At 42.1% G+C, this 18,290-nt stretch overlaps 1 long non-coding RNA gene across 1 annotated transcript in view; it reads right to left on the bottom strand.

Moving 5' to 3' along the window:
• LOC126389362 (uncharacterized) overlaps positions 1-18,290 on the bottom strand; it is a 492,329-nt gene that overhangs the window by 237,025 nt on the left and 237,014 nt on the right. The gene's annotated exons all lie outside the window — the stretch shown is intronic.

Here is an 18,290-nt window from a genome sequence, read left to right as displayed (position 1 = left end):
TCTAAACCAATCAGCTGTTAGATCAGGTGAGAGCCAAGCAGTGCAGTCGGTGTAGAGCAACTGCAGCGCCTGGCTCTAACAACTGCAGCCGCCTCGCTCTCACGGTTTTATCACCGTCCACGTTTGTAATACGTCAGAGCAAGTCGGGATGAAGTCAGACACAAAACTAACCAGCATGCATTGTGCGCCGATCGCCGGTGATCGAATCTGTGCAGGTCATCTCGAACGAACCTACTGACTGTGTAGTGTGTGTGTGTGTGTGTGTGTGTGTGTGTGTGTGTGTGTGTGTGTGTGTGTGCGCGCGCGCGAACGTGTTTGTGTATGTTTGTGCGCGCATCGGGGCGAAACTCTGCCGTGCGCCTTACAGAGAGCAGAGGAGAATTGTAAATGTGCAACCATGTTGAGACAGATACAAGAAGATACATTGAGGTATTGAGTTTGTTTAATAAAAGGACAAGGTATAGACCTGTTCTATAGGTAAGGTAACCTTAAATGACTTATGTTGTGATCTGGTGCTATATAGAAAATACAGTTAAATAAAATTAACTAACCTTCGGGATAGAAAAATCACTGCCACCTGTGCATTGCTCATGTGATCGCAGCCTTTCAAAATACGTGGGATTTGTACAAATTTGGGTACATTATGTTTAGTAGGAAAACACACGAAAAAGTTGTGAAAAAAAGAAGGAAAAAAACAATAGTCAAGGGGTTCTGAGAACGTGTTTTGGGGCCTTTTCACACTGTTAACCTGTCACTCAAATGTGATTGGTCAATACTACTCGGACTACAAAGAGAAATTAGAACACTTTCAATACCAAAAGCTTAGCTCATTGCCTAAATTCTGCATACATATGCAGATATCTTTTACTAGAGATTGTATAACAGCATACAAGCGATCAATAGATGTAAAACAAACGTGACAGGAGAGGTCAAGAAGCCTTTGGTTTATACAATCAATCATTTATTTGTCACTTGGAATTATACAAGATACAACGCCAATCAGTTGCTTTAAATTGTGCAGTGAAATTTAGTCTTTCTTTTTTGCATCTCCTCACATTGTTGGCTGCTGCTTCATAATTGTCCATGTTTCTGGATGGTTCTGGTAATCCATGGTTTGTGGTTGTGGAATGATTTAACTGTCCACACATCCTGACCCCAACGAGACGGTCGCATTGCCGCTCCTCCCGAACACAGGCAGCTCTGATCTGCAGCCGGCTCTGAACTTTGTATAGCAGTGATCCACAGGAGGAACAGGACAGCACCTCCCAATCTCACCATCAAGCCAGTTTTTTATTCACCGTACAGCACACACCTTCTCTCCTCTACCCAGAGTCCTCTGCTCTGTCATATCGGCATCAGCCACATGCCACCACCGTACAAAGCAAACCACAAAAAACACTACCCGAACTTGCACAATCGACATGGATGCCTAATTTTAACACAAATTTAGCACCAATTTAGCAGAGCTGACAGAGAGGTGACTGGAAACAGCTGTGCTTACGTCAATGGACCTCTCGTCAAATTATAAAAATAATACAGATGATACAAAACACGATTTAACAAATTTAATATAATAAAATACAGAAAATAGAAACATGAACAGAAGAAATCAGCAACAATCAGAACATATATGGATAAGGAAAAGTACAGAAAAGAAAAGAAACAACAACAAATTAGATAGCGTCAAGAGCTCCTTAGACATCATGAGTTAAATGTGATGTCATGTGGGGGCGTGCATTCAGTTATCTGAACCACAATATGTGCAAGAATACTGGCTAATGATAAGGAGTTTTCTCACCTTGTAGCATGAGATGAATCTTACATTTCAGTAAAATGTTTTTTTTTTACATATATATATATATATATATATATATATATATATATATATAAATAGAAAAAGTATCTAGTTTCCACCAACAGAAACTCACATTTACAAACAAGAAAAAATCATGCAGTCACAAAGCTAGCCATGCTGTTTGATTGACAGGTGATCTTTGGTACCTTCAGTGTAAGTGCATCGCAGGAACACCACAGCTATGAGAATCTTCTACCAAACATACAGACAAATATGATGTTGAGTTACCATGGTTCATATTCACCTCCAGCCTTAAGAAAAGACCCCTCTCTCTCCCTCTCTTTCTCTTCACATCTTCCTTCTTTCCTCTCTCCTGCCTTCTCACCTTCCTCCTCTGCTTCTCTGCCAAACAGCAAACCTCTCTCCAGGCATTAGGTGCGGCTTGGGTGTCACTGTTTTGACATTTGTGTTGCTCTGCGGCACCATACAAATCACAACAGTTGCCAGACATGGTTGGGTGGTAAATTGGAGGGACATCAGATGAAAAAAAGAGACTGCACAGACAGAGCTGCTGAAAAGAAGTAGAGACATAAAGTGTTCACATAGGAAACGTCCTGGACGGGAGGCGAGGTCATCTCTGCAGTACACAGAAGCAGATCAGAGGTGGCGGAGGAGCCAGCAAACAGTTGAAGAAACCAAACTAAAGAGGACTGGCAAAATGACTGGTCTATCTGTCACTGCTTACAGTGTGGTGTGGCATGTAGGATGAGAAACAGTGTTACAATCCACTGTAAGATTCATCAGTCATTCAATGGGATTTTTTTAGGCATCTTGGACTCTCTGAATGACGCTGTTGGGAGTAAAATAGACCAAAGTGAGAATTTTTATAAGTAAATATCAACCCAGTTGCCAGGAAATATTTTGGCATTGTACGTTTCTACAAACCACAGTTAGTTACAGTAGTTATTGTGTAGTGGGTAGGGCTGGGCAATATGGCCTAAAAAAAAAAATCTCAGATTTTTTCACAAAAAATCCGATTCACGATTTAAATCGATTTTTTCCCCTCCGTTAAAAAAAAAAAATTGCGGCCTGGTAGCACATACCTGGGGTCCAAAACTTTCAGCATGTGAATAAACCCTGGCTTTTCCACGGTAGCCTATATATGGGCACCATATCTCTTGCAATATACATGGCAACTGCATCTGGGATCGCTTTCCACCAGACCCCTTTCTTATCATACGGCAGTGTTTCCCCTACCATTATATTGGATCACAACAGAAGTCATTTAAGGTTACCTTTACTATAGAACAGATCTATACCTTGTCCTTTTATTAAACAAACTAAATAGCCTTATGTTACAGGCTGAGCCTGATGTGTGTGGCTTGTGTGTGTGTATGTGTGTGTGTGTGTGTGTAGTTGATGTAGGAGGTATGAGACGTTAGTGCGCCGGGTGTGGTGTGTGACGTCAGACGGATGCGCCCCAGGAAGAAAGTGAGGCATGTGCTATGTTGTTTACATTAAGCAGCCACAGTGAAGAAGCCTACGCAGTTCTGCATGCTGTTTTTGAGTTATTTCCCTCTATGTAAAAGTCAGACACTGATGAGAGAGGCTGTGCATCATCCCTGCAGTGCTGAAAATAAAGTGCCGTTCTTTAACGCAGACGAAGTCCCGTTGTTTATGTGTTGTTGCCACAACGAGCTAACACAAGCTAAAGGAGCTAATGGTCTTCGGAGGTCCCTTTACTACGGTTCGGGGGTCTGCCAGCTTGGCGTTGGTAACACTTATTTATCTTATTTACACAACGGCATGTCATTTATGTCCCTACACGGTGCGCGTCTAAAATCCTCCTCTGCTCTCTGTGTCGCGCACGGCGGAGTTCGGCCCTGATGCGCACACACACACACACACACACACACAGGTGAGCACACAGACACAGGCGTGCACACACACACACACACATACACACACACACAGGTGAGCACACAGACACAGGCGTGCACACCTTTCTTGAGAACGAGTTCTTCAGCGCTCGCTGCCATGTTGTTTGTGTATCAAGCGCGCGGGGGGGGAGGTGTGAGCCCACTCTGAACTACGGAAGCCCAGCGTGGAGCTGCGGTGGCAGATTTTAAATAGAAACTCGATTTTCACTAAAACAAATCGGCCTAAACTACAAATTCGAATTAATTGATAAAATCGATTTATCGACCAGCCCTAGTAGTGGGTATATTGAACATTTATGTTTCTTTACTCTTCAACAATACTATGGTTAACATGTGGGCAGGCAACCCATTCTCACCCCGAAGTTGTCGAATACTGGCGATTTGTCGGTGACAGACACCAATGAAAAAAGCTGTTCTTTTATGTTGGCATGATACACAACCAGCCAATATTATTCTGTACTGGCACCCAGCAGCATTAGGGGGGGAGCATGACTGGACAACAATGTAAGTTGAGGGGGTGAAAGTCTGAGTAGGGTAGGCGGGAGGGATGATGGATGGGTCCAACAACTACCGACTTTCACCAGGGAGGCCAGTGTTCACTTTCGGTATGAAGCCAAACCCTATTCTTTTTTTCCTATACTCAACCACATGCTTTTTTGCCTAAATCCAACCATGAGCGTGTGTTGTCAAAATGTAACCATGTGTGTTAGTTGTTGTTGACCAAACATCGATATGTGAGGAGGTTGGAGTGACAATGTGTTGGGTTAGGTTAAGCTAAACAAACAAACAAACAAAAAACAACACTTGGTTATGGTTAGGAAGGGACAATGATCTGGCTTAAAATAACAATTTTTTTACATGGCACAAGCCTGGCATGAAATGCAGCAAAATCTCAAAATATGGATTTTAGACACTGGTGGTGGAGGTAGGGAGAGAGATGACTGAGGGATAAAGATGGTGGGATGAGTAGTAGTGGATGTGCTGAAGACTGGAGGTGAATGGGGTAAAGGAGGATCACTCTTTTTGTCCTGAAATGACAGCAGCAGAGGAGAGAACAGTTTCAAACCTGACAACAACAATATGATTGGCTCAGGGAGGTCGTGGCAAAATCTGGTTGGATTAATTTAGAGTGACGCCCATAGTCAGCTGATAAGAGTAGAAGCTGGAGTGAGGCAGAGATTTCTGAATGAAATGAGAGCGTGAATAGAGTCTTACTGACTGACCTTTTGCTAAGCTTCATAAGAAAAAAAGGTTGCTTTGAAAACAAAATGTCATTGACAGAATTTAGTAAAACGTCAATTAAAAGCCAATGAAATGCCCAATCCCTTTTACTAGCCATTTTCTAACCGCAGGGGGGCCTGAAGCCTATCCCAGTGAGAGGCAGGGTACACCCTGGACGGGTCGCCAGACTATCGCAGGACTGACATGTAGAGACAGACAACCATTCACACCTATGGACAATTTAGATTAGATTTAGATTTTGGACTGTGGGAGGAAGCTGGAGTACCCGGAAAAAACCCACGCTGACATGGGGAAACATGCAAACTCCGCACAGAAGGGCACAGAAGGGCACAGAAGGGCTCCCACACCCAGGATCGAACCAGGAACCCTCTTGCTGTGAGGCGACAGCGCTAACCACTACACCACCGTGCCGCCCGTGGCTACACATTTTGACAAATAAAGGCCTGTTCTTCAGATGAGTAAAAGCAGGTTGTTGGCTACCTCAAATTATGTGTCCATTCCTTGATAACCCTGTAAGTTATTCATATTCTTTTAGTCCGTAAGGGTCCTCAGATCAAAAGAATCAAAAGGGTTTTTCATAAAAAATTAATCCAAGTTGTGAGTGTTGTTTTAACAGGACGCAGTAGTGTTTTGTCGTTATGCTGGGTGCGGTAATCCTCGAGTGCCGTAACACTTTCTCTCTGATGCACTGTCTGAAAAAGATGTCTGTCTGACACCCTTTTCCTCAAAATATTTTGTTTGTCACTAATTCTAAATTTTATTCCCAGAATAAAGAAACTGTTCTTCTCAAAATGCAACAAGTTGTATTTTTTTTTTTACGTTATTCTCAAAAAATCTCTTTTTTAAACTACCTAATTGATTTTAAGAATTTGATTATTATTTTTCTTTCCTTGAAATGTAATGACTTTTTTTTGCAAAATATTCACCCTATTCTCAATTATTCATAGTGGTGCTATGCTCTGCCATGCTGGTGAAATTAAAACTATTAATGATAATAAGTATGCAAGTTATTTTGTTTAATAATGCTAATCTTTAAAGGATTTTTTTTCCCCAGTAAATATAGCAACACAAAGTCCAGTCTCATAATACATATCCCATGGTTTCATTTGAAACAAACATCCAGGGTCCTTCCAACTTGTACACCAAGGCCTTATGGACTTAGTTAATTCTTTTATTCTTTGCAAACACTGAAACTATTATTTTCTGTTCTTGTGTTATTTATCTGCCTCCATATGTGTAAAGTGTTCTTGGCTCCCCTGAAAGGCGCTAAAATAAATGCACTCTTTGAAATCAATTCATTTTAAAAGTTGCTTTGCAAAATTACAGGTTTTCTAATTATGCATGGGAGCCCCTGATGTGTTATGTCTTTGGTTTTATCTGTTTGAAGTTCCTGACCAAAGTAGGACCACGACTAACATGTGAGTCATTATTCGAAATTACCTTGGAGCCTCAACTACAGCTTAATGTGCAGCCCAGCACCTATGACTGACCAGTGAAAAAAACTATCGAATATCTGGTGTAGTATGATACATTTTTATAGCATTATTATCACATAGCATTTGGGCAGCACATTAAAGATACAGCGTACAAAATTGTTACAGCTACAAAATCCTAAATCTTTACAGCAGGAAGTGCCTTTACCCTGAGGGTACTCACATTTCTACTAGACAGGAAATTTCCCTGGCACATACACCACACATACAAGCAGGCATGCACACACACGCACGCATGCACGCACACAGACACAGAAAAAGACACACACACACACACACACACACACACACACACACAGTGTCGGCCCCAAAGCTGATGCTGTGAATGTGTTATTAAGCAGCTTCCTTGTTAAATAAGTCTATCACTATGTCCTCTTGAGTATTAACCATTAGCTTTTTATCCCCCTGCTGGCCTCCTGGGAGCCAGAATAACGAGGACTGGGGAGAAGCTTCTTAAATGTCAGTCTCTCTCCCCCTCCCTCTCTGTCTCTGGGCACATGTGTATGTTTATGTGTTCAGGCATGCATGGGGTTGTTTTAAGTTTATGCATGGTTGTGGATTCATGTGTCACATACATTATAAGTATGCAGGCTCATTAGAGAGAAGGTGTGTGTGTGTGTGTGTGTGTGTGTGTGTGTGTGTGTGTGTGTGTGTGTGTGTGTGTGTTTGTGTGTGTGTGGTGGTCATTAAAGAATGTCATAGTCNTGTGTGTGTGTGTGTGTGTGTGTGTGTGTGTGTTTGTGTGTGTGTGGTGGTCATTAAAGAATGTCATAGTCCAGCTGAGGCATGGAGCGGTTGACATCATGAGAAAAGGCCAGGATGGCAATATCATATCGACTCGTGTTGTAACTATGGGAATGCTGAGACATCTTCACAAATTTCAGATAACAGACGTGTGTATGCAAACACACATCTTGTGTTGCTCACATATACATTTCTCATTTTAACAACCCTACAAGGAGCGTTTTAAACATAGTCAAGATTAGACCTTTTTAGTGGTTGGTATGTTAGGCAAGCGGCAACCTCAGGGGCTGAAAAATGAAGCTAGCATGGAAATGCCAAATACTGCAGTTCCTCTAATGGCCACTTGAGGCTGGCTTGAAAAACCAGCCAGTCCCTATAGTTCCCAATGTTAAAATGCCCACCTTTACAGCAGAAATAAACATGTTTTCAGCCTGGTACATAAAACAGTTGTGGTCTCTATAGCTTATTTTCCTGTTCATAACAACTGTATAGGGGTGAATTTTTATATGACTCACATTTTTAAATGTTATTAATGCTTAAAGTCATGCGTAATTAAGGGCATGGGTGCTTTGAGTAACAGGTGGGTGCTGTCAGGTGAAACGTTGCTAGAACCGCAATAACGCTGGTTAGATAATGTTACCGTAGCATAATCCTTGATTTACAGAGTATAGGTGTAACCATAGCTTTTGCTATTATAGTGTTTTCAGTTCATAGGAATTAATTATATTGTTTGTTTGCCTTAAACAGTCTTGTTTGGCATATAGTTATACTAAAAGACCCTTTAAGAGATTGATCATAGCTACACGAATCAGAATAGTCCGTCACAAGTACGGTTATTGACACTTTTAACTTGGATGATACTCATACTCATAAAAAGAGCATTATCTGTACCGGACACTCGTTTCATGCCAATATTTGGGTAAATCCCATCAACAATGTAAAAAATGACAATGTTGTAAAAATTAAGTTTCCCCATCTCTAAGGAGCATTTCAGCATCTTTCAGCGGATTGATTTGGTTTTATGGCCTGCACCTTTGCTGTTTGGTTCACTCTCACAGCTCTTGTCAAACTTTTAGAGGCAGCAGGCAGCTGTTTTCAGTGAAAAAGCTCTACAGTCCCACTGCACACTACCTGCTCCTCACCAAAGAGGAGACAGACACAGTTAGAGACTAACTGGTGAACATAGTGGAGCATTTAGCAGCTTTAGAGTCAGGAGGTGCAGCTCTACAGGATTGTTTTGAGTGCACAGACTGGCACATGTTCAGAGATGCCACCACCCAGGAGTGAATTGAGTACTTTGAGGAATATACATCATCAGTGACATCATGCATCAGCAAATGTGTAGAGTATCTGGCAATCACAAAGACAATATAATCATCCCCTAAGCAGCAGCCTGGATAAATGGAAAGGTGAGGGCCCTATCCAGAGCAAACAAAGCTTTGGGTCAGGTGACAAAGAAGAAAACAACACCGCCAGAGAGAGACTGAAAGCTGGCATCAAGCAGGCAAATCGGAGGCATCACTACGGACTGGAGAGAAACCTCAATACCAGCAACAACAACACAGAAGACATGTGGCAGGTGATCCAGACTATCACAAGCTACAAAAGTAGGAGCACCCCCATTATATGTGAGGCCACGTTGCCACATGAGCTTAACACCTTTCATGCTTGCTTTGATCTCCTCAACAAAGAGTTAGCTGTCAAGTCTGCCTTGCCTCCAGAGCACTGGCCACTGTGAGTCTCCGCAGCGGATGGAAGAAAAACCCTGGTGAGAGTGAATTCGAGTAAAGCTGCTAAACCTGATAACGTCCCTGCCCGTGTACTTAGAGCATGTGCCAACCAACAAGTGAAGTCATTTCTTATATTTTTAACATAGGAGCCAAGGAGCTGATCATGGATTTTGGTAAAAAGGGCGCAAAGACACATGCCCCTGTCAACATTAGCGTAGCTCAGGGGGAGCAAGTGAACAGTTTTAGGTTCCTGGGAATCAGCATCACAAACAACTTGACGTGGGCATCAGACATCTCCATCCTGGTGGAAAAAGCGCAAAAACGACTGCATTTTTAAAGGAAACTGAAAAGGGCAAAATTTAATTTGATTGGTTCTGCTGATGTTGATTGGTAATGTGAATTAACCTTTAGGACTGTATGCCCTAACGTCAACTGTTTTATGTTTTTATCTAAAACTAAATGATTGTCGGTGTTTTGGGGTTTGAGGACATCTGGGGCTTAGACCTGACCTCAGTAGGGGGTCAGAGCAGATCCTCCCCCTAAAGAATTTTATGCTAAACAAGCTCTTTTTTGATGTTTTTTCATGTACTCTGGCAATTTATTTACATTTAAAGTGCACATCTCAGGCCTCCATCACACAGAAAGTGCTTTAGTAGCCTGAGGCGGCTTTTTGTAATTGTCTTTAATGAGAATGAAGCTTTTTGCTCTTTGTTTTTGCATCGCAATGCGCCTCACATTTTTGTGCTCTAGGTGTCTGTTTGTTTGTTTTTTGCTGGAGCACTCTGAACTCCTTGAGTTAAAAAAAGGTCATCTCAGCTTTTTTTCCATTGTCCAATCAGATGATTTGAGAGGCGGGCCTTCTGTGGTGGTCACAACAAGTTTACAGTTGTTGAAGAATGGAGGAGTGGCAGTGGTGGCTGCATACCCAGAGCTATATGACAAGACAATAGACAGAAGGTTGTGAAACTGCCCCCCGAGTCATCCTAAAATATGCCTGGAAATGACCATCATTTAGGTGAAGCTCCTGGACCGACTGGGCTGGTTTTGTGCCAGTTTCCCTTTTTTTTCCCCCCGTCTATGTAATGTCATGTGTATGGGTGTGCTGCACATGCCATCAACCCATTATGACTATTAAAAATGTTGAGATTTAGAATTTGATTTAAACTGAAAACACACCGCACTGCAGATGCATGAAACTGGCAGTTCTCTTGCAAAAAATAGCAAGGTGCGTTGGACTGAGAGAAACAGGTTTTGCAAGGTGACTTGGTTGGCAATGTTTACCTCTGCTACCGCCACAGTGGGAGAGATGTGTCTAACATGCAGTGTACATCCATGGACCGCCCTGTGCACTAGAGGAGTGAAGCTTGCTCTGCCAAACCTGTCATGCACAAGAGGCAGAGCCGACAACAGACTCCTAAAATAACAGAAAGAAGAGAAGAAAAAGAAGAGGTGCAAGGAGTCATAGCAGCCCTTAGATGACAGGCCCAAAACTGCTGCCTAGGTTCAGGTTTGGGTCGGGCTTGAACAAAAACTGTGCAGAATCATATGGGGTTGGGCGCTCTGCTGTATTACCAGACTACAGAGCAGCTTCTTTCGTCAGCCTGCAGAGACTCCTCAATTCCACCTCATCCTCCTGCTTCTTGTGCAGCATAAAGGGACTACAACTGTATTTTCTTGTGCAACCCTGTGTAAAATAACAATAAGTTAACCTTGACACAGAGCTAAAAGAGAGTAACTAATGGAGTTACATGTATGCTGGTCTCTCCTGACAGGTTCTTTGGCCCTGCTTAGCTGTTCATTTGTTTCTGTTAGTTGGATGTCCAATTATATCTTAAAACATGTTTAGGTGTAGACCGAACCCAACTGTAAAACTCAGAGTATTCTCTACTTTTGTTTCCCATTGTAACCCTGCACCAGGGTGCACCAAGACAGTCTATAAGATTGTGCATCAGCACTGGTGACCTTTCACCATGTAGCTTGTTTTCATTTACTCTACACAGTGCAACAATACAAAGAGACAAGTTTCTCCGCACCAAGTGGAAACCATTAGAACAAAGAGAGGGCTGTACCAAAAGACAACCATGGTCTTTTTGAGCATTTGTCATGGTGAGTTTAATTTGCAGGGTCCAGTAAAATCCACCATTCATGTGTCTCCTGAAGTGACCAACCCATCTCCCTGCATCAGCTAGCCTTTTCCTAATTAGAACGCCTCAGAAAGCCTCACAATGCTGTCACTGTTGACCTTATCAAAAGCAGCTTCTGCCTCACACACCCCACGGTAGGCTCTATCTTCTGAAATTATTGCTCCATATTAGTAATGCCGTGGCTCGAGCTGCTAATTACTCCCTAAATCTGGCCTCTTTTTCATTACGCTCTGTCCAATTTCTCTTGCAGGTTTCTCCATTTAAGATAATTACATTTGGTGAGTTAAGGTCGAGTGCCATTGGACCCTATTAAAAGTGCCATGAGTCAAACTCAGACATATTCTTTTATAGTCCTGGCTTCCTTTGTTGTATGAACTGTCTTCTGTTTCATGTCATTTACAGTTTGCCTGTGCACCCACTGTTAAATCACAAGTATGTGTTGTGCCTGTTTGTGTTGTAGCGAAGTGTTATCTCGTGTTGATGTGTAGTCTGTAAATTAAGAACCAAGCTTTTAGAACATGCAGTGTGTGATTTGCGTAATGCACCCACTCGTGCCTCCAAATCTTCAGCTTCCTCCCACCACCCTCTCACTAAAACTAAACACAGCTCACAGTTGCGCATTTTTGTTTTGGTGACACCATTTGAGATAAAAAGTGTTAGTGTTTTACCGCATACAGCAATATGTGATGACAATATACATGGACTGGCTCTTCTAACCGGCAGCAGACTTTAATTCCTGCTCGTGTGGTCTTCTCTCAGTCTACATATTGACTTGTGTCCAATAATTTTGGGTAAGGCAAGGGAAATTAATTCCCATAGCACCTTTGAAACATTTTACACAAGACAAAGAAATGCCTCAGAACATTTGAAACCACAATGACAAGCAAAATCATAATTCAGAGGTGAATAAAATAAGATGGATAGCATAAAATGTCCTCAAGATCAAAGAGATCAGCTGGGCTTGTGTTGAGTTATGGGCTCAGTTCTGCTGGTTCTTGTTGTAACTCTTGTTAGGCAGTAGTTTTCTGAATGAGCTGCAGTTGTTTAATGGTCCTGACAAGAAAGTGTTACAGCAGTTCACCCTTTTGGAGATGAAGGCATCAGACCTATGATTCTGTTTGTTTGATTTAAATTAGCCTATTAAACACCAAGATCTTAAACTTGGCCTTTATCTCAAATGTGTTTTTTAAATGGGGTGGGTATAAATCTGGAAAAGAAAAAAAAAAAGGCAGAATTTGCAAAAGCACCCTCCCTCTGCAGCTCTCCCCTCTTTGTCCTGAGCCCCTCCCACTAAATGACCACTGGCATATGCACATGCTTCAGGGGGCAATGCAGTTTCCCATACATTGATTTATTAAAGCCTTATTGTACAGTTGCACACAGCTCATTTGCTAAGCCCCTTCTTCCTCCTCTCTCTTAGATTTATCAGAAATGAGACAAGAATAACTGCTATCTGAACCATCGTCCCTCTGCCTCGCTTCCTGCTGCTGTGGACTGCTTCCCTGGGAGAACAGTAGGCAGCAGCTACATGGATGTATTTATCAAGAGACTTGGATACAGCATTGGCGGTGGGTTCATTCTTATGAAAGTTGTGCAGTGGTGCATGAAGCCAAAAAAGCTCCTTTTCCTGGGTATGAAATTACCTGGATGATTGGCGCAGCTTTAGCATCATTGGCCCCATAGAACAGGCGCACAAGGGACTTATGGGGGCTTCAGCGGAGCTAAGCTGCTGACTTCTAGTTTAGCACCCTGCTAACTTGAATGGGGATGAAATCATTAAATCTTGCAGCTCTTATAGACTTTCCAAATGTTATCGGACCAAATGGATTAAATCCCGATAGTGGAACAAATGATTTTGCTGAGGTTATGATGCTCAAAAAGATGTATCCAGTGATTTATAGATGTCTCTTTCACAATGTAAGTCTATGAGAAAAAGTATTTTTGGGCCCAATGGCATCATGTGATGGACCTTAGAAGTTGCAGTACCATAGCTTGGCCACTATGAAAACTGGCTTCAAAGTCCAGCACACTTCCTGGGGGCCTGACCAGCTCTGGACACAGACATTTGGTCATTGGATATAGTGGCTCAAATTCAGTCAGTGCAACCCCACTAGCACCTGATATCCCAGCAGAATTTCTGGGTCTAACCTGTGTAACAGCAGTAACAGAAAGTTTACTAATCTGACAGGGGGGTCAGGGCTGTCTGGTACCCTGGCGCTGGAGATTTGGGTTACTGTGACCACTGACCGGGGTCAGTCTCCACAGCTGCTGCCTGCTCTCCTCCTGGTGAGGTGGTCTTTAGTGGTGGAGAGTGAGGTGGGGGACACACTGTGATTCGAGGATCTTGCTAATTTGGAACCACAGCTGTGAGCCTTTGGCTCTGGTTAGCAAAATGCTAAACTATTGGCAACTTTATCTCTAAAATGCCTCAACAATATCGATGCATGTTGGGTTGCTTTGCAGTGTAGGCTGTTGTTACCTATGCTAAAATAGTAACTTTGTCTGCAGGGTTCTCTGCCACTGAATCAAGCTTTCACCAAAAGGACGTGCATCCTCTCTCTGACATGACCTGTGATTGGCCAAAATCTCCTGTCATGGCCTAGACTTTCTGAAGCCTGAAAACAGAACCAAGACTAGACTTATTAAACTATCAGGGTAAAAGCAAGAAATGTATTCAAATAAATTGTGTAGCAGGCCTTATTCCTTTCTTCACTCCTTAGCACAGTCCTTTTTATTTTCATGTTGTTCTCCCAAAATTCTTGATGTTGGTCAGAGCTAGAATATTTTAACCTCTTTGTTTTCCATCTTGACAGTCTTAAACACTAACAATGTGTCGGCTTGGCCGGGCATGGGCACACATGCATGAGCCTGTGTGTATACTGTAGGGGCCCGCACAGTCATGCAAACACATTTTGTCCCCAGATTTGTAAGCATGCATGTGTGGCAGCTACTCCGTAAGATAATGTGTCTCTGCAGGCAATGAAAACACAAGATGGTAAACACATTACAGAGCCATGCTTCAGCAGCAGGGGAACCTCCTGAGCCACACACACACACACACACACACACACACACACAAACAAGAGAAAACACAAATGCAGAACTTTCCCTTCCATATCCAACAATACATTGAAACATTAGCTGTGCTGGGGGATGCTGTTATTGTGAATGAGATGCTCTAAATTCTTAGAACAGTTTATTAAAATAAGCAATTTAAAACTCATGTTGCTACAGTTACTGAATGGCATAAAGTAGGGCTGTCCCTATTTTTCTAGCGATTAATCTAGCAATTATTTTTTCGATTAATCGACTGATCTAATGATTCATTTTTCAATTAGTTTAACGATTATTTTTCGATTATCGATTATTTTCCCATTTCTTATTAACATTAACATTTATTGAAACATCAGTGTTTCCCCTACCATTATATTAGAGGAGTGCCCCGCCCCCCCCTTGAAGATCAAGTTAATTTGATTTTATTTTCTATATGGCTCAAGATCACAGCAAAAGTCATTTAAGGTTACCTTACAGGTCTATACCTTGTCCTTTTATTAAACAAACTAAATAGCCTTATGTTATTTATCTTATGTAATTTCTGTCTCTACATGGTCACATGTTTACAATTCTCCTCTGCTCTCTGTATCGCGCATGGTGGAGTTCGGCCCCGATGCGCACAAACACACACAAACACGTGCGTGTGCACACACACACACACACACACACACACACACACACACACACACACAGGTGAGCACACTAGAGCGCATTTCTGGCTGCATTTTCCGACCCGAGTGAGACAATTATAACCAAGCCCAGTCCGAACCCACAGCACGGCACTGTACACAGTCAGTGGAGCGGAGCCTGTGTTGCATTCAGGCGTCACATAAATAACAAATTCCAGCACTTAAATAGGCCATAGCACAATAACACAGCAGTGCTACTGCTGCTGCACGTCACCAATTTTTTGTTTGAACTGACGCGTCAACGCAAATAATTCACTCCAGTAGTCGACGTCGATCAAGAGACTTTGAACTCACCTTGGACTTTAACACCTTCTTTACTAGGGACTTAACTTGGGACTTGAGTACAACGACCTCAAAAATCCTGAAGGTACAAGGACTAACAACTTGATATAGCAAATGTACACAGGGTTAACTTCCCTACCTCTGATAAACAGCAGCTCACAGCCTCTTCCCTAAGTTTTCTAACTGGAATCATCCAGTACGATCTCCAATGCAGTGGATAAAAATGTCCTAAATGGGACTTACGGTGCTTACAGGAGCTAAAAAGTTGATTAGCCTGACCACTGAGCCTTTTCCAACCCAAAACTGCATCAGTGTGAAGCTTCAGCAGTACAGGGGTACAAACTTATGGTCACAATTTATATTTCATCAAAATATCTCAATGTCACTCTCTTTAAAAGAAGTGCCCTTCTTGATTTGGCAAACTCGCAGTTTTCTGAAGGGAATTTTGGTGCTGAAAGACTGTTTGTTAGAGTGAAGGCCTATTGTGATTAAAATGCACAGCATCACGTATTACTTTAAGAAGCCCAGTGGAATAAAAAGATAATTCATGTACCTGCAGCATCACTGAGTAATGACAGAGGGGCTGGTTGGATTGGGTGGTCCTCAGTGTTGTTGAAGGAGAACTGAGCAATCCCCCTCACTTCATCCTGCAGTGGAATCTGATCGGTCATTATCAATGAAGAAGGCCAAAAAGAACGGCCCTACAGTGAAATGGGAGTTTTATGGAGGAGGTGGGTACAGGCTAGCTCTGCTCTCATAATAATGTACTCACATTTGAGGTGATATATTTTCATGATTGATGTCATTAAATCTTTTTAAAAGCATTTACCCGATTATGAGGCAGACTGCCAGCAGCAGAAACTTTTAGTTGTGATTTGTCTTGGTGAATTAAGAGTCCTCTGACTTTCACATTTTTGGGAATTAGTTGCATTAAAAATGCATACCACTGCTATTATTTCTAAGAGTTTGTTATTAATGACTTAATGATGAGGAACAGTCCACACTATATGTGGACAAAGTAGAGCTTAAACAGAGAAACAAAAGTCAGTCTTAAACAGGCTCAAATTTTCCTGGGGGTCCCCTCCACATTCCCCAGAGCTCCCTTAAGGACCCCAGAACTGCCTGTATTAACCCTGTGGCTCTGGACCCTACACCTGCTGTTTCAACATTTCAGTTCTGAGCAATATTTAACTGCAAAAAAGTATTTTAGGAGGTCTGTGCTGGGCTGGATGAGCCTGCTAGGGGGCCAACAATAAGCTACAGCCCCCATCAAGCTCAAATACAGCCAAATACACTACCGCAGTCTAGAACCCAATGTATTTCTGTTTAGTATTAAAATAAGGGCCCCAGAATAAGACAGTGCCTTAAGTCTGAATAAACATTTCAGGAGTGACCTTTAGTTCTTTATAGTTTCAACAGTTGATTGTGATTTAATGGTGCATATAAATAAACACATTGGTAATTTATCAAATTACCACAAAGCAATTGCCCAACAGACAACCTGGGGCCTTCCTGAGCTCTGAGAGTCAGGGGCCCTGGAACACCCTTCAGCTTTGGCTTGGTGGAGGTCCTAAAAATAGACCTCTGACCTTTGACGGACAGTGAAATAAAAGTGAAATATGAAACAATGCCACTACTAAAGAGTTGCCAATACATTTGTCATTTGTGCACACACTGTTTGTTGCCCACATGTTGTGTCATATCCCACCACAGGCTCGGTATGATGATTAAGTATGATGATAGATGTGACACATGATAAATATGAAAATTCCTGTTATCTTTGAAAACAATGTTGTCAATAAATGACTTTTTTGCCAGGGGCAGCCCAGCTCAGTCACGAGATGACTGGTATTTCACAGCAATGCCAGATGGTCGGCCCAGGCTTTGTTACAACACAGAACTTCTGTCAAATATATTCTGTTTATTTGTTTAAATTATTTCTGGTTTCTGTCTACTTCTATTATAATTAACAAAATGAAAATTATATACTTTGATCACATTTGTAACATCCCAGAGGCTGAGACACATAAAAAATTATGGTATAAATAAAGAGAATACAACTGAATGAAATTCAAGATTCAAGATTAATTTATTGTAATTTTCCACTGAGTCCCTGCATACACAGAAAAAAAAGAAATACAGTTCCTCATCAGTGACAGACAGTGCATTAAAAAGTCAGTAAAACAAGTTAAAAATCTAAAACATTAATAAGACTAAAACAAGATAAATAAACTAAGAGGGGTTACCAGGTGACAAACCAGTAGAATGGCAGGCTGGTGTCCTTCATTCTGTGTAGTTTAATAGAGTGCTGCAGGGATGACATTTTTCTTTTGGCTGATGAGGAAGGCAGCATCGCCCTGGTTTCCTCGTCAAAAACAGGATGGGATTTTTCAGTTGGATTATTGCAGAAAATAAGCCCAGAGGCAAACACATTTTTATCATACTTGCACGTTTTGTTCACCAAGATCATCTTCACAGGGGCGTCAGTAGCTTAGTGGTAGAGCAGGCGCCCCATGTACAAGGCTGTTGCCGCAGCGGCCCGGGTTCGACTCCAGCTTGTGGCCCTTTGCTGCATGTCACTCCCTCTCTCTCCCCCCTTCACGCTCATCTGTCCTATCGATTAAAGGCTTAAAAATGCCCCAAAAAATATCTTAAAAAAAAAGATCATCTTCACACATTAACACCACTTTTATGATTGTTGAGGCCTTAATGCAATCGCCATAAGGCTACAAACAAAGTACACTACGGCCCCATGACTGGCTGTGTTCAGTGTGCAATCTGTAGTCTCATTTAGCCATATGTTAGCCATTACCTTTCGTAAGACACACAAAGCTTCAAAATGCACGAGAGGGGTATTTACTGACGAATTTTGTCGTAGAACAAAACATGAACGACTCTTCAGCTTGTGTTAACTACAGACCTTACTTCAGGGATCTAACCAAAAACCCATTTAAAAAAAACCACTGACTTTAAGACGAGGGCACTGGGAGTGAAGAAATTAAGGAACTGGGTTTTAGGACTCATTCCCAGAGCACTCTATGGCAATGGGTACGTCCCAAGTCTCTTATTTTATACTGCTAACTCCTAACTCCTTACTTGAACCGGAAGTCGTTCGAGGTCCGCCATCTTTAAGGCCGTCTCATGTCTCTTATTCCTGCCAGTAAGGAGTTAGCGTTA

This window comes from Epinephelus moara, chromosome 4 (genome assembly GCF_006386435.1).
Source record: "Epinephelus moara isolate mb chromosome 4, YSFRI_EMoa_1.0, whole genome shotgun sequence".
Lineage (NCBI taxonomy): Eukaryota > Metazoa > Chordata > Actinopteri > Perciformes > Serranidae > Epinephelus > Epinephelus moara.
The sequence above is the reverse complement of the archived record's forward strand: the minus strand, read 5'-3'. Positions and strand labels throughout refer to the sequence as shown.